Consider the following 17,779-nt stretch of genomic DNA (forward strand, 5'->3'; position numbering starts at 1 on the left):
ATTAATTATTCAAAATCCACAAAATAAATGTAAAAGAAACAGAGTTTCAAAGGATTTTTTAAAATAAGTTTGCAGCTTCTAAATTTCTGAAGTTACTAAAGCTTAAAATTGCAGGTAGACTTTTGGGATACCCTGTATACAGCATAGAAAGGGGCCGCTGGATCTGATGTAGTGGAGTACTACTCACCTCAACTTCGCACGCATCTTGAAAGAGAAGACAAATGGAACTTTCCGGGCATGCAAGCAGGCCAGAGCACGTTGGGGAGGCCGGCGGCTGAAAGCCAACTGACTCGGCCTGCGCCCCGAGGTCTGAGCACGGCTCCAGCGCTTTCCAGGGCAAGTCGATGCGCTTCTCTGAGCCTCGGTTACCTTATGTGTGAAATGAGCTGGGGAAGAGGTGACGCTCGGAATAGTCGTGGGAACCAGGTGGGAAGCACCAGCAGCGCTGGAGTACCCAAAGCAAACCGCGGGAGCCTTTATCAGCGGCGCCGGGCCTCCGCTTTCGCTCGCCGGATTGCGCAACGCGGTTGGCACCCAGGGGGCGTGAGCGTCAGGTGGCCCCGGGCAGCGCTCCATGGCACGGGGGGGCGGGGGGAGGTTTAGGGGCGAGTCGGCCCCCGCAGGCAGCGCACCAGACGAACCGGACCCGCAATCCTGGCTCGGTCCTCTGTGCGCGCTCCGAGCCAGGGTGCAAGTCTGCACTAGGCCACGGGGCCAGGGCTGGGGCGCCCGGCGAGGTTGGCAGCGGGACTTTTCCAGAACTTTTCTGGGGCGCGCCTCACTCTCTCCGCCTCCAGCCTCCGCCTAGGGGGCCGGGCGGGCGGGCGAGCGGGCGGGGCCCCAACCGAGGCCACGCAGCAGGGGCTGGGAGCGGCAGCTGTTGCTGCGCCAACGCAGTGGCCGGAGGCTTCGCTGGCACCTGGGTAAGAGGCATCCGGCGTCGGGCTCGGGCCCTTGGCCGGGGGAGGGAGACCGGGCGAGGACAGAGATCAGCCCTGAGGCCCAACTCCGCCCCCGCTGCTGGGACTCCGCAGACCGGTGCCTCGCGCTCCGGGCCGTTGACACTGTCCTTTCCCGCCTTCAGACATCCGCAGTTCTTGCTGCTCTTGCCTCGGTGCCCGTGTTTCTGGGCTTTTCCTCCCTCCCCGAGTGTCAAGGGTCCCGGGCCGCGAGGCCGACCTGCGAGGGGCGGGCGGGTTAAAAACCAACGCACCGGTAGTCGTGGTGTGTGGGAGTTTCTGGCGGCTTCCAGCTGTCTGTGTCACTCATCAGGAGTGGGTTCCCAACCGCTGGGGTCAGGTACTGGCGTTGGCCCGCGTGCCCGCAGGGGTGACACTTATCCACTGACGCTGCCCGAGAGACAGATGGGCGCTGGAGGGGTGAGCTGAGGCTGGAACCAGCGGAGGAGAGCGTTTAGGGGCGTGCTGGACAGAAATCGCAAAGGGGAGAAAGGGTGCTCTGATGGAATCGCGGCTCCTTTCCCTTCCTCCTTGTCTCTCTTTTAATGATGAAAATCCCATCCCGGCTTATTACTCAAAGACAGAGCGCAGAGCCCCGCCTTTGCCTCTGCTGCCTGTTGCGGAGTGCGGGGCTCCGACCAGTTTTGCGCCATGTACGCCTTTGGCAGTTTGGTGAAGACTAAGGACCCCTTCTCAGAACAACGCTTTTAAAGGTGTAAAATAAAAGGAAACCAATTCCAAAACACTTGTCAAATGTTAAAATAATTTATGATACAGTAATTTATGTGCTACTTTACATATGCATTAAATAACAAGATCTACCATAATTTTGAAGTAGTAATGAGCATAAACAATATTTTAAGATACAGACAACATCTATAATATGGTAAGAAAGTATCTGAGGCTTCTGTTGGTGGCAGTGACAGGTACTGCTAATACTATGATTTGTTGTCTGCATTCATAGTTGAAGAAAATGTTAAATTTATTAATTGTTATATTTCAGTTAGAGATTATTAAAAATAAAGATGTAACTTTTTTTTCCATCCAAGTTCAGGGGCCCCAGGTTAGGAACCTTTGGGAGTGGAAAAGGCACAGCCCAGAAGTCAGGTGACCTGGCTTCTGTACCTGACACTGTCACTGACTAGTAGCATAACCTTGGTGTTTGAACCTCTCTGTACCTCTTTGTTGTACAATGGGGATAGTAATGTCTTCCAATGTATTTAAGGCACTTAGTCCTGTACCTGGCCCACAGGGGTGAAATAAGTACCATTTATTAGTACCATTTATCTGTTCCCCTAACTGGAGCCCTGGTGGTGTAGTGGTTAAAAACTTGGCTGTTAGCCAGTTTGAATCCACCAGCTGCTCCTTGGAAACCCCATAGGGCAGTTCTACTTTGTCCTATTGGGCTATTGCTTTTTTTTTTTTTTTTTGATTCCTCTCACAGGATTGCAAGCTCATGGCTATTACCATTGTTCCCCAATCCTGATACATGGAAGGTACTCAGTAAATCTGTGCTGAATGAATAAGTGAATTGGGGAGGGTTGCTTATGACTACATCTAAAAACCAAAATTTGTCAAGGAGACAACTGGTGGTTTGAGAAATGACGGTATTTCATTTTTGGGCTTCTTTTTTACTGACTGAACAAATACCTAAACACATAAGCTGGAGCTCTGGAGACGGCAGTCAGGGGCCACGGCCTGTGTGTGCAGCGACTGGTGTTCTGCCAGGGAAAACGAACTAGAGTGTTGGCAGGAAACCAGCATTCCTTTGCAGAAGAGTTTCTCCTTCCGTCTTGCCTGTGCCGAGACTTGTTAATCTGATGTGTTGTAATATAGGAAGTGTCTCAAGAAGGACTAGAGACAGATCCATGACGAGGCATTTCTGGGCCTAGATGCTGTTCATCTTTCCTCCTTTCTCTTCACCGTTTTCTGTCCCACCCACCCACATGCCTCCTCTCTGACCCTGCAGATCTGGTAAACAGGAGCAGTAGGGGTAGATTGCTAAATGTTACCCAGACCAGGCCTGAAGCCATCTGTCAAGTTGCTTCTTAATTTCCAGCCTGAAAAGTCTATGTCATCTAACAAATGTAATTAGCAAGAGAATGAAGAAAAGTAGATCCAGCCAAGCATCCCCTCAGTGTCAATTTGGGCAGCAAAATGGGGAGAGAACTTTGTAAAAAACAGGAAGTTTAGAACACATTGGGGCTATCTGTGTCCCTGGGTGGTGCCCGTGCTTTGTTCTCGGCTACTAACCTAAAGGTTGGAGGTTCAAAGTCACTCAGCAGCGCTGCTGAAGAAAGGCCTGGCGATCTGCTTGTAAAGATTACAGTTAAGAAAACCCTGTGGAGCAGTTTTAATCTGTAACACATGGGTTGCCATGAGTTGGAAATGACTTGACGGCAACGGGGTCAGGGCCTGTCTATGCCTAAAACTTTGGAAAAGGCAAATACGGGACTCCTATTCTAAGCCATGATCCCAACGTACTTTTAGGCCCCCCTCCCTCCTGCCCCAATCTACCCAGAAGAAATTATACACTCTTTCTACAGACATTCTTTATGGTCCCTAGGATCCTGTCTGAAGTCATTGAGGCCTTATTTGCCTTGATGATTCTGACTTACGTGAAAAGAACAACTTGGCATCTTCAGTTAATGACCTAGTTTATCCGTTGTGCCCGACATAGTAGGTGCTTTATAGATGCATGGTGGATGATGGTGTTGATGATCATCTTTAAGTATCAGGGAGCTGCTGCTGTTACGTGCCGTGGAGTCAATTCCAATTCATAGCGACCCCATTTGATAGTAGAACTGCCCCGTAGAGTTTTCTAGGCTTTATGGGAGCAGATTGCCAGGGATTTTCTCCATTGGAGCTGATGAATGTGTTCGAACCGCCAGCCTTTCGGTTAGCAGCTGAGCGCCTAACCATTGCACCACCGTGGAGCTACTCCCTTCTAATCATGATGAGTTTCCAAGTTTTGACCCCAGCCCGGTCCTCAGGAAGCTTTTATTCTATCTGGCTGCTCCAGCCAGATCTACATCAATGGAGTATTTATCTTGGGACCTACTCCTGATTTCTGGAAGGAAGGCCTGTGGTGATTTCATTCTGTGATACTTTTATGTTTCCTTGGCTGTTTGATCCAAAGGCAGCCCATGATGTCTCCATGGGAAATTGATGCGTTTTAACCAAGGCTTTGAATTGGTTCATTCTGGTTCAAACCCCTTTGCATTTCTAACAAGTTCCCTGCTGAGAATTTGCATTTCTACCCCAGATATACGGAATCAGAATCTACATTTTAACCAGACCCCCAGGTGATTCTTATGTATAACTTGGGTGGGTGGGAGGAGGGACTTGTTAGAAATGCAAATTCTTCTCAGAGGTTCAAAGCCCTGGTTGGTTGGTTTTTTTTTTTTTTTTGTGATGCTTTTATTATGCATCTACGAACAACAGCTGCCCAGCAAATCATGGTTGATAAATGGCCCAGGAGTGGAACTTGGGGGAAGAGAATGGGAGATATGGTTTCCATTCTGATTATGCTCCAGGTGTCATTCTTACGTTCCGCGTCCCTTGTCATTCTTTGCCTCAATAAGTTACAGCGTTGATGAATCTAAGCAGTTAGTAGAACAAGTATTCCCATTTGCGTACCTTCTTGTGGAGCTCAATTTCCCTTTTCCCCTCGTTTATAAAATCACAGGGTTTTAGAGATGGAAAGAACCTTTGAAGCTGCCCAATCCAATCCTTTATTCCATCAGTGAAGAAAGCATGGTCCAGGGTGGTTAAGGACTAGCTCTACCCGGCACTACCTGGTATGTGGACTCAGGTCTCCTGATTCCTGACACTGTCTCAGATAAGGCTTTACGAGGGAGATAACTGTGCCAGTTCACTGGACGTAGTAATGATATCTCCTGTTAGGGAGCCTGACACACCTGTTACCAGCTTACGCCTCATTCTATCCTAACCATTAAGGGATTGAGTTTAGCGTCTCTCCAACTATTTTCAAACAACAGATGTATAATTTTTAATTAAAGAGTCTTTTTCTCGTTGTGTCCAGACCTCACACACTGGATTCCAAGGAATAATGTGCCTGACTAATTGACCAGTCCCCTGATTATGATGAAACGCCACCCTTCAGCGCTCCTTTCATGTGAGACTCTGAGCAGGAAGCCCAGCGCTCCTGAGGCCCACGACTAATTTTATTGTGATCATTTAACAGATGCGGGAAAACAAGGCCTAAATTGAGCCCTGATGTGTGGCTGGGAGTAAATTAATTCCATGTCAGGCCTCCTTCTCCAGTGCATTATCTGGGGATGTGTACATACATGCATATGCAGACGTTAAACGAAAACTTGAAATATGTTTGACTAGAGGCCAACTGTGAAAGACGGAATTGATGGGGAGCTAAGTTGTGCTTGTTTATACAATAGAACTTGGGAGGTCAAATTCCCACTGGCTAAAGCAAGCAGAATAACAAGGCATTTTTTTTTTTCTATAAAATTCAGTCGAAACCCTTAACTTTCGATTGAAATAATCCAGTTGACTGACTTATTATTTTTGTTTTCTGGTTCCAAAATGTAAGAGTTTCTTTCTGTAAATTTAATTTTTGTTTTCTGCTTGGAAATTGTGTTGATTTGGTGAAGTTCTCAATCCCTTCTCATTGTATTATCTTCCCTAGTTGTAAAATAAGTATCCCATAAAAACCCATTGCCGTTGAGTCGATTCTGACTCATAGAGACGCTATAGGACCAAGTAGAACTACCCCATAGGGTTTCCAACAGGGCTTTGAATTGGTTCATTCCGGTTCAAACCCCTGCTGAGAATTTGCCTTTTTACCCCAGATGTACTGAATCAGAATCTACATTTTTGCAAGTTCCTCAGGTGATTCTTATGTATACATAAGCATTCTTATGCCTAGGACAGTGCAGCTACCCACAACAGCTGCCACAAATTCTTATGCATACATAAGAATGCTTCCGTATACATAAGAATGTCCTGGGAATCTTGTGAAACCAGATTTTGATTCAGTATATCTGGGGTGGAAATGCAGATTCTCAGCAGGGGTTCAAACCAGAATGAACCAATTCGAAGCCCTGATTTCTGAGGCTTTAAATCTTTTTTTTTTTGGCTTAATATGATTTTTATTGTAACAACCGTTTGCAGCACCCAGGGTCTCACAGGACACTCTACAATCCTGTAATACTGAGTGTATCTCAAATAGGCTGTGCGGTTTCCATTCTCAGAGGCTTCCAATGTGCTTTTCTCTGCCTACATTGCCTTTCCCCAAGTTCCTGTTCCACTGGCAAGCCCCTGCTCATGATTTAGCAGGTCCTGCTTCCATGCCATTCCTCTGATTCTTTTACACTCCATCATCACAGGGTCCCCATTGCAGCCTGTGCGTGTCTGTATAAGGAAAGTTACGGAACACGCCAGGGTGTTGAAGAGGAAAATTAATAACAGACAACTTAATTTGATTTTAAGGTTTTTCTTATCCACAAAACCAGATATTAATCTAAAAAGCCTGACCCAAGCTGCAGGAGCCTACCAGAAGCTGCGCTAAAGCAATGTAAATTTATCTTTTCCTGTGTTGAATACAAAAATTAACAACAGACATCTTACTTTGATTTTAAGGTTTTCCTTATCCATGAAATCAAGTATTAACCATAAAAAGCCTGACACAAACTGCAAAAGCCTGCCAGAAGTTGCCGTAAAGCAATGTAAATGTGTCTTGTACTGCTCGAAAAGGAAGGGCTGTAAATCTTTCCACAGGCAGTCTTTTCCCCAGCGGAGATGCTGGTGGATTTGTGTGCTTAACCACTGTACCGCCTGTTAAAAAACCCGTTGCCGTTGAGTCGATTCGCCTTAAATAAGTATAGGCTAGGGAAACTTGTAGGGAGTTTTCAGCAGCAAAAGAGCCACTGTTTTACTTGCAAAGGGCTCATTATTAACCAACCAACCAGTTGCGGTCAAGTCCATTCTGACTCATGGAGACCCCATGCATTGCAAAGTAAAACTGCCTTTCCTAGGGGTTTTTTTTGGAAGCAAATAGCCAGGTCTTTCTTCCAAGGTTTCAACCACCAACCTTTTGGTTAGTAGGTGAGCATTAACTGTTTGCGCCACCAAGGCACTCCTGAAGTCCTCATTAGTAACACCGTAAAGAAAATTTCTACAGCTCATCCTAAAGAGTTAAGGAACTGAAGAACTCAGTGTGCTCCAAACCTTGAATCATTAGGAAGTTGTATATGATGGTTCCTGTTTGCAGGGTAACTTAGTCCTTGTCCACCTCTGGAGCCCTTGCTTCACGGTTTAATATTTAAACGAATGTTTAGCCTTTTCACAGCTCTGAAGGCGGAGTTCCGGCATGGCCCTACAGGGCTAAATGAAGATTGCTGCATTTTCTTTATTTGTTAACAGTATCGTAATCCATTTTCTGCACACACAAGACGATTACAGCGCTGCTGTGACTCAAGAGGAGGTGTGTGTGCCAAGAGGAAGGACGCAGCCTGTGTAATCTGTTCCCATAATAACGCTCATTTGGTTTTCAAGGGGAGCGGTTTCCTTCTCTCTCTTTGGACCTCTCCTGCACATGGAGTAATCCAATACTGTTACTTTTTCCACCCTCTCTTCATTGTAACCACCTGAATAAGGTCACAGTTCTATCACATTCTTTTTCTTTATTCCCTACAGCAATTTGTTGCAAAAACTTCTTCAACGTGTGTCTTGTATTCATGCCTTCATTTCTGTTTTCATTGCCTAGACTTGGCCCTCATTGGTGCCTGAATTTCTGAAACAGCCACTTAATGGATCTTTATATCCTGGTCTTTCTCACTACAATAGGCCCTTCCCTGGTGGCGTAGTGGTTAAGTGATCAGCTGGTAACTGAAAGGTTGGTGGTTTGAGCCCCCCAGCTGCTCTGCAGGGGTGGCAGCCTGTTTCTGTAAAGATTACAGCCTTGGAAATCCTATGGGGGCAGCTTTACCGTGTCCTATAGAGACTCAAAGCAAAACGAGCTTGGTTTGGTTTCTTATTCATCACTGCCTCCCTAACAACTAGCACAATACCTGGGTCTAGCACGATGTCTGGCTGGAAGTAAGCACTCAAAAGTGCAAACTCAACTGAATTGCCCCAGTTCATCCTCTTAATTCCTCCCAGGAGGTCTTTCCAAAACATTAGTTTCATTAAGAACCTCCAAGGATTCTCATTGCCACTAGCAGGGACCACAAACTCCAATGCACACAGGGCCAAGCAGGTAACGTACATGAGTGACAGAACCGAGGTAAATTGCAACCCTGTGCACGTTTGAGATGAGCAATGACTATGCAGCTCCAGCCAAGTGTTGCCGTGGGAGAATGTGGACCCAGTGTGGTCAGAGAGGCCAAAATCCTGAGATTTTTTTTTTTGGTGAGATTGCCAAAATTTTTAATGTTGGCAACTAATTTAAGAATTAGAAAACATAACCCTGGTCTGCATTTGGCCTGCAGGTTGCTGGTTTGTGACCCCTAGATTGGATTACGACTGTCTAGGATTAAAATTTGAAACCTAAGCTTTACTATGCTCATATGCTCATCCAGTCTTGTTTCTTCCTCTTCCAGTGCACACTGCTCTAGACTGCTCTCTGCCTTGTCCACAGTCATGCAATGCTGATTCCAAGCAATCTCACTTCCAACACTTCAAACCCAACTGTCCAAAAGTAGCCCAAAGAGGCTTTTCCATTGACTTCCACGTTTCTGCTCACAGAACTCCTTTTTCTCAGCTGCCTGGATGTCAACTTTGGCTTGTTTTTCTCCCAGGGTCTCTTCCCACCTCTCACCCATTCATTCTCTTTTCCCAACTTCCATTTTATCTGAATCTTTATTGGCATTTCTAATGCCAGCACCTAATTCAGGCCGTTATCACTCACACCTGGACCACTACAGTAAGTTCCTAACTGACTTCCGTAGTGATTTTGTCTCCCCTCCAATTTAGCTTGCTCCCTGATGCCAGATTCATCTTCTCAAAGCTGTGCCTGTGTTCTGTTACTTCCCAGAACATTGTTTTTCCATATAAAGCCTCAGTTCCCTAGCATGGCCTTTTACAGTTTAGCTGAGATATTTCTTCTTGTCTAGTTCTCTTGACATCAGTCAAATCTGGATGGTCTTCCATTGCCCAAACTCACTGTATCAGTCAGAGTCTCTGGGCAACAGTACTATGTAGGAGGGTTTAATGAAAGGACTCTTTACAGAGGTGTGGGCAGGGTTAGGGGAAGCACACAGGGTAGTGGGGCAGCTTGGGCCCTGGAGAAATAAGTGGAGAGCTGTTACCAGAACTCTGAGAAAGGACTGTAGCTGAGGAGAGGGTCACCCCATAGGAACCAAGGGCTTTGGCTCAGGAATATAGACATTGCCAAGCTGAGGCTTTGCAGGAAGGAGGCTGGGGGAATAAATACCTGACCCCACTCTCTTCTCACCCTCTAATCTCTTATTCTCCCATTGCCTGAACCAACTGGAAGCCAGAGCGCAAAGGAAGCCAATTGATGGACTCCTTATAGGTGAGCTGTCAGGTCTCAGAGCATCAGCGGAGAAGGGCAGGGAGTGGATCTCGAGGGCAGTCACAGCCTCTATAAGTCATTTACTATTCCCTCCACTTGCTGTATCCTCCCAAAGCATTTCCACTTATCAAAATGCTGCCAATCTTTTAACTCCTGCTCAGATTTCACCTGTTTCACTAAGCTTTCATTGGTTACTCCTTCTCTCATCAAACGCCTAAGGTGTTTGGTTTACTATAATGGGCAATTTGCTTCTGCTTAAGTTAAGGGTAGTTGGATGTGGGCACATCTTCTTTCTAACTTGAATAAGGATGTGTCCTAGTTGTTTGTGTTTTCCTCAGTACTCAATAAATATGTTTCTGAGTGATTGAAGTTCTACCTTCATTCATTGTGTACAGTGTATGGCATGTAAAGGTATTGACTAACTCTATCCATCCATTAATTAATTCATTCTTTTTAGCAAATATTATTGAGATCCTTCGTTGTGCCAGGTGCTGTGTAAATGCTGGGAATAACATGGCGAAAATGTCATAGCAGACCCATGCGCTGACAGAGCTTACATTCTGGAGGAATGGAGTACATGTTAGTTGTACTTCATCCTGCTATTATACCTTCTTGAAATGCCCTTTCTTGTTTCCTCATCTTAGTCATGGACCAAAGCCCAGCCCAAGTCCCAGCTTTTCTAGTTCCTTCAGTCCATACTGATTCTATAAGTCATATTGCCTACCTTACCCTTCTTGGAACTTTCTTGGGTCGCTCAGTTATTTGCTGACATTTTGATGCACCTGTTGTCCCAGAGAGATTGAAACCTCTCAGTGGTTTCAGACTCTGATTCTGGACTTTGGCCCCATCTGTCCCCTCGGACACTTGTGGAACATCTGGGCCCTCCTTGGGGTGGTTCAGATGGGTGGCGGTGGCAGGCCCCTTACCTCTGTCATCTACCAAGAGTTGCAGCACTAAGCTCACTGGCTACCTTCTCAGTAATGGTTGTCAAAAAATGGGGTGCCTTCATTTTCTAACATCTAAATCACCTCTGGATTAGTGGAAGATGGTGTTGGAGTTGGCATTGAAAGACGTGGGTTTATATCCCAATTCTTAGATTTAAGTTGCATGTCATTTCTCTGAACCTAAGTTTCAGCATCTGTAAATAGGAATAACAATACCTACTTTATGCGATTGTTGTGCAGATTAAGTAAGATGATGTACGTATTAGTTTCCTATTGTTGCTAAAACAAATTACCACACACTTGGTGACTTAAACAATGCAAATTTATCTTACAGTTCTGGAGTTTGGAAGTTTGCTGTGAGTCTCAGTAGGCTAAAATTAAGATGTTGACGTGGCTGCATTCCTTCTGGAATCTCCAGGGGAGATATCCGTTTTCTTGCCTTTTCCAGCTTCTAGAGGCTGCCCTCATCTTTGGCTCATGGCTTCCTTTCTCTGTTTCCAAAATCAGCAATGTTGCATCACTCTGACCATTCATCCATAGTGACATCTCCCTCTGACCGCAGCTGGGAAAGGGTCTCGATTTTAAAGGACTCAAATGATTACATTGGATCTACCTGCATAATGTAGGATACTCACCCCATCTCAAGATCCTTAACTTAATCATATCTTCAAAGTCCTTTTTGCCACGTAAGATAATATATTCAAAGGATCTAGGGATTATGACATGTACATTTTTTAGGGTCTACTATACTGTCAGAGTCCGGGTAGCACAGTGGTTAAGAGCTATGGCTGCTAACCAAAAGGTTGGTAGTTCAAATCCACCAGCCACTTCTTGGTAACCCTATGGGGAAGTTCTACTCTGTCCTATAGGGTCATTGTGAGTTGGAATTGACTTGACAGCAGTGGTTTTTTTTCTTCTTCTTTTTTTTAAATAGTGTCAGGAGCCCTGGTGTCACAGTGGTTAAGTGCTTGGCTGCTAACCAAGATGTTGGTGGTTTGAAGCCACCAGCTGCTCCATGGGAGAAAGATGTGGCAGTCTGCTTCCACAAAGATTACAGCCTTGGAAACCCTATGGGGGAAGTTCTACTCTGTCCTATAGGGTTGCTATGAGTCAGAATTGACTCAATGGCAACGCCGGCCCCCAAAGATTCATGTCTGTCCCACAATACACTCACTCCATTCCAAGGTTCCCAAAATGTCAACTCCTTACAGCATCAGCTCTAAGTCCAAAATCTCATTTAAATTTCATTATCTCAAAAGTCTCAAATCTCCAGACACTTCACCAAAGAGAACATTCAAGCAGCCAACAAATACATGAAAAGGTGTTTGCAATTATTAGCCATTAGAGAGATGTAAATCAAAATGATGAGATACCATCTCATCCCTGCAAGAATGGCACTGATCAAAAATTCAGAAAACAATAAATGCTGGCGAGGTTGTAGGGAGGTTGGCACTCTCGTACACTGCTGGTGGGAATGTTAAATGGTATAACCACTATGGAAAACGATGTGGCACTTCCTTAAAAAGCTAGAAATAGAAATACCATATGATCCATCAGTCACACTCCTAGGAATATATCCTAGCGAAATAATAGCCATCACACGAGTAGACAGATACTCATGTTCATAGCAGCATTATTCACAGTAGCAAAAAGATGGAAACAACCTAAGTGCCCATCAACAGATGAACGGATAAACAAATTATGGTACATACACACAGTAGAATACTACACAATGATAAAGAACAATGATGAATCCGTGAAACATCTCACAACATGGATGAATCTGGAAGGCATTACTGAGTGAAATGAGTCATCACAAAAGGACAAATATTGTATGAGATCACTATTATACAAAGTCAAGAAAAGGTTTATACACAGAAAGAAACAGTCTTTGCTGGTTATGAGGGAGTAGAGGGGTAGAGAAAGGAAATCATTAACTAGCTAGTAGACAAATGTTAGCTTTGGTGAAGGATAAGACAGTACACAATATAGGGGAAGTCAGCACAACTTAATCAAGGCAAAGGAAGACATGTACAGGGACACAAGAAAAAAAGAAAGAGAAACCACAGTGAATACTGTAGCATATACAACCCTACAACAACAGTAAAAACAAATAATAACTTACAAGCAGATACATAGGCAGATATGTATGCTGAATGGGGAAGGAGGGCATATAGGAGTACATACGTAGGTTAGACTGTGGATATTTTTACATACATATTTGTATATATGGTATGAATATTCACATATATATATAATAGAGCACAAAGGAAGCACAGTCATAGAAGCTTCCCAGAAGCATCCAAACACCTTGAGGGACTGAGGGACTGAGGCTGAGTGCTGGGGACCATGGTCTTGGGGGACTTCTAAGTCAAGTGGCATAACATAGTTCATGATGAAAGTGTTCTACATTCTACTTTGGAGAGTAGTGTCTAGGGTCTTAAAGCTTGCGAATGGACATCTAAAATATTGGTCCCATCATGTTCAGAGAAAAGGAGAATGAAGAAAACCAAAGACACAGGAAAATATTAGTCCAAAAGACTAACAGACCACGTGAACCACAGCCTCCACAAGCCTGAGCCCAGCAGAACTAGATAGTGCCCGGCTACCACTACCAACGGCTCTGACAGGGATCACAATAGTGGGTCCTGGAGAAAAATGTAGAAAAAAATTCAAATTCACAACAAATACCAGACTTACTGGTCTGACAGAGACTGGAGGAAACCCTGAGACTTTGGCCCCTGGACATCCTTCTGACTCAGAACTGAAGCCACTCCTAGAGTTCACCTTTCAGCCAAAGATTAGACAGACCTATAAAACAAATAATATTGCACGTAAGGAGCATGCTTCTTAGTTCAATCAAGTATATGAGACCAAATGGGCAACACCCGCCCAAAAGCAAAGACAAGAATGCAGGAAGGGACAGGAAAACTGGATGACTGGAAATGGGGAAACTGAGGTGGAAAGGGGGAGAGTGCTGACACATTGCAGGGATTGCAACCAATGTCACGAAATAATTTGTGTATAAATTTTTGAATGAGAAGCTAATTTGCTCTGTAAACTTTCACCTAAAGCGCAATAATAATGATAAAAAAAAGTCTCAAATCTCATCATTTAAATCATCTAAGTTAGGTATGGGTGAGGTTCTGGGTGTGATTCATCCTAGGGCACAATTCCTCTCCATCTGTGGACCTGTGAAACTAAAGAAACAAATATCTTCTCCCAAAGTACAATGGTGGGGCAGGCATAGGATGACAGTATTGACATTCTGGTTCAAAAAGAGAGAAAATAAGAGGAAAAAAGGAGTCACTGGTCTCATGGGCAAATTCCATAAGTTTTCAAGGCCTGGGAATAATCTGTATGGTTCTTGGCTTTGCCCTCTGGGCCTATGGCTCTGCCCTCTGAGCCTTCCTTAATTTTTTATGAAATGTAGCATGTGTTTGGAGCCCTAGTGGCACAGTGGTTAAGAGCTCCGTTGCTAACCGAAAGGTCGGCAGTTCAGATCCACCAGCTGCAACTTGAAAAACCTATTGATCAGTTCTACTCTGTCCTGTAGGGTCCCTATGAATCGGAGTCCACTTGATGGCAACGAGTGTAGCATGTGTTTGCACCTAAGTAGTTTTATCAGCCTGTTTCCTGCCAGTAGAAGTTTGGAGACCCAATACCTTTCATTTGGGGCTGGGAAATAAATACCTGACCTTACTCTCTTCCCACTCTCAAATCTCTTACTGGTGCCTCCCATTGACTGAACCTAGTTAGAAGCCAGAGGGCAAGAGAGGCCTGTCCAGTTTCGCAGTGTTTCTGCTGATATAAAATTCTCAAGAACCTTGTGGATCTCCTGTGTATGTCACAGGGGTTCACTCCAGTAGATAGAAGATCTTTCCTCGATGTTACCATCTCTATTTTTGTCTTCTGCCGAGATGTCTGGGGGATCTATGAGTCACAAGCTTCTTCCTTTCAAAGAACGTTTTGGTCTTTCTGAGATATTAACAAAAGCTTGTACAGCCATGTTTGGCTTTCTCTCTAGAGCACACTTTCCTCACTCCTATCTCTTAATTTTAACATATTTCGCAATCTGGATAGGCTTAGAATTTCCCAAATTATCAAGTCTTAGTTCCTTTTTTGTTTAACAGTTGTTCCTTTAATTTACCTGAAAGCAGCACCTTCAACACTTTGTTTGGAAATCTCCTCAGCTAAATGTCCAATTTCATCATTTACAAATTCTGCTTTCCACACAGCTGCAGGGCACAATTCTGTTAAGATTTCTGCCGCTCTGTAACAGGAATTCTTTTCCTCCAGCGTCCACTAACATGCTCCTCATTTCCTTCTGAGCCCTCACCAGCAGTGCCTTTAACATCCATATTTCTACTAATTGTTCATGACAATTTAGGTCTGTTCTCTAAGGTTATGTATGTTTTCTCTTCCATGCTTCTCACTTTTTTCTGAGTCTTCACTAACATGTTCGTTAATATTCAAACTTTTACAAATAGTCTGTTCAAGGCAATCTAGGGTTTGTTGTTGTTTTTAAATCATATTCTTCAATGTTCTTCTAGCCTCTGTCCACTGCCCAATTCCAGGCATGACCCCAAGCAAGGAAAAAATGGAGAAGAAATACCCAAACTGCTCTTTTGACTCCCTCTGAGCTCCTGCCAACACCTCCCACTGGCTGAAACCAACCAGAAGCTAGAGGGTGAGGGAGCCCAAGTGATGTAGTCAGCCTCTGGGGCAGAGCAGGGCAGAAAAGGGTGCAGGTTGTATGCAGAGGGAGGGAGAAAACAGAGACTAACTTGCAGAAAAATTTAAAAAATATTTTACAGTATTCAAATCATTGATATTCTTTCTGATTTACATCTTTGGTGTTGTGCTAAGGAAGTTTTTATTTTACTCAGAGATGACATAAATGTCCACTTAATTTTTCTTTTAGCTCTTTTCATGGTTTATTTTCAACATGTAAATATTTAAATTAGACCTCGTAATGTTTAAAAAACTTTCCCCTGAAATTTGGCTCCCCTTGCCCTTGGCCTGTGTTATCAGCAACTGGCAAGCTCTGCTGTTCTTCCCCTAGTGCCCAAAGCTAATAGCCTGGGAATGTGACCAGGGCTGAGTGGGACAGTCTCTGTCTATCAGCACAGGGCCTTATATGTAGCAGACACTAATGGAATGCTCGTGGAAACATATCTTAAGCAGCAGCAGAGTTCACGTAATTCTTTCCGTAATGATACACTGATATATGCATAGTAATTTAATTTGTATACATTTTGTGCAGGAAATAAAATCTGTAAATAAAAGTATAGCTTAGATTGTGTGTCCGGATTTTCAGTTCTGAAAATTTGGTCACTGTATGTTTGTGACAAGTTCAGTATTGGCATAAACCTGCATTTTCATACATACCCTGCAGAAAACCCAATCCTTGAGCATCTTTCCAAGCATCTCTGCCTGATGACATTTCCCTCTCTATCAAGGTGAAATGAATAAAAGAGATGTGAAAACTTGCCTTGGTGAAAAAGATAGCTCAAGGCCCCATGGGGTGGGTGGTATAGTTGACAGAGCAAAGGAAGGCCAGGTGCTTTATTCTTCCAGAGTAATCATTGCGTTAGGGAATCATACTGGAACTGTTATTTAGCTGCAAAAATTTGGCCCAACCACCCAGATAATTACAGTATTCTACAGTAATATGCGATTAAATTGCATGCTAAATGCCACCTGACAGTTCAGTGGATATGTAAGGAGAAGGAGCTCAGCAAAAATTTGATAAACATGTAAAATCTTCCGTCTGTCTGAACACTTGGTACATGCATTTTAACATAGGACTCACAGTATCTCCAGGAAGGGGAGGCAGTCAGTTGCCTTCCTGCTTTCACAAACTGTCTAATCCAGTGCCGAGATAGATGCTAGGCGTGTTTTGCGTACATTATTGGTACGTACTTCAGATTAAGATGAGATCATGCCCCATAGCATGTATAGGGCAATGTTTGGCGTTTTCCTGGCACCCAAAGCACTGCTAATCCAGGGACAGTAACAATTTCTTTCCTGATATTTTTCCAGATTTGGACCTGCCCTTTTACAGTTTAAATAACAGGCTGAAGGGAGTGTCCTGGGAGTGTCCTCCATATAACAGAGAAAGTGATCATGTTTGCTTTGGTTCCCTCCCTTGCTCCTTCCTGTTCCTTCCAGTTGGAATGCTGGTTTTGTTCTTTACTGGCTGTGTGGCCTTGAGGATGTGACCAGTCTCCTTCAGCCTCACTTTACCTGGTCGTAAAATGGGGATGTCTGTGCCCACCTGGAGCCCTAGTACAGTGCCGGCACCCAGGAGCCTGGTGCAGGGCAGTGATGAACAAGTTTCACAATAGGGATTGTGATCGAGTTTCAGATTGCCCAAAGCAGGTATGTTATGTGGGAGCGGCTTGGTAAAGCTCGGGGCTGGTATAAGGAGGCGCTTCCTTGTTCAGCGAATTCCTTAAGGGTGGGTATCCTAGTCATCTAGTGCTGCTATAACAGAAGTACCACAAGTGGATGGTTTTAACAAAGAGAAATTTATTCTCTCACAGTTTAGGAGGCTAGAAGTCTGAATTCAGGGCACTAGCTCCAGGGGAAGTTTTCTGTCTCTGTCAGCTCTGGGGGAAGGTCCTTGTCATCAATCTCCCCCTGGTCTAGGAGTTTCTCAGTGCAGGGACCCTGAGTCCAAAGGATGCACTCTGCTCCCAGGGCTTCTTTCTTGGTGGCAGAAGGTCCCACCTCTCTGCTTGTTTCTCTCCCTTTTTAACTCTTGTAAGATAAAAGGTGATGCAGGCCACACCCCAGGGAAACTCCGCTTACATCGGATCTGGGATGTGACCTGAGTAAGAGTGTTATATTCCACCCTAATCCGCTTTTACATAACCTAATCTTGCCTCATTTAACCACAAGCAGAGATTGGAATTTACAACACATAGGAAAATCACATCAGATCACAAAATGGTGGACAACTACACAATACTGGGAATCATGGCCTAACCAAGTTGACACATATTTTGGGGGACACAATTCAATCCATGACGGTGGGCGAGCAGAGTGTCCTAGGGAAGTGCTGTAGGCACCGAAGGTGGATTTACCCAGAAACAAAGCTTAAGCTTCCGGGCAGGCCTCTCTTGCACAGGGCCTGTGAGTGCAGGGAGCTGCAGAGTGTTCCAGGAGGGGCGGGCAAGCCAGGTTGTAAGTATTTCTGATAAATTGCCTAGAAGAGAACTTAGAAGAAAAGGTCCTGAATCATCAAGTCTCCAGGCAATTGTTGTGATTTCTTTTCTCATTCTAGATAAATATTAAGTTTTGTACCTAATTTTATATTTGCAATTTTGTTTTCTTTTTCTTAAAGCAGCCCCCCG

General features: G+C 44.5%; 1 protein-coding gene across 1 annotated transcript in view; it reads left to right on the forward strand.

Annotated features, from left to right (window-relative positions):
• The first annotated feature begins 871 nt into the window (after positions 1-871).
• SQOR (sulfide quinone oxidoreductase) overlaps positions 872-17,779 on the forward strand; it is a 49,936-nt gene continuing 33,028 nt past the window's right edge. The window contains exon 1 of the mRNA XM_004386283.3: positions 872-923. The gene's annotated coding sequence lies outside the window, so the exon portion shown is untranslated. The remainder of the gene's footprint in view (positions 924-17,779) is intronic.

The sequence above is a fragment of the Trichechus manatus genome, unplaced genomic scaffold (genome assembly GCF_000243295.1).
Source record: "Trichechus manatus latirostris isolate Lorelei unplaced genomic scaffold, TriManLat1.0 scaffold00161, whole genome shotgun sequence".
Classification (NCBI taxonomy): Eukaryota; Metazoa; Chordata; class Mammalia; order Sirenia; family Trichechidae; genus Trichechus; species Trichechus manatus.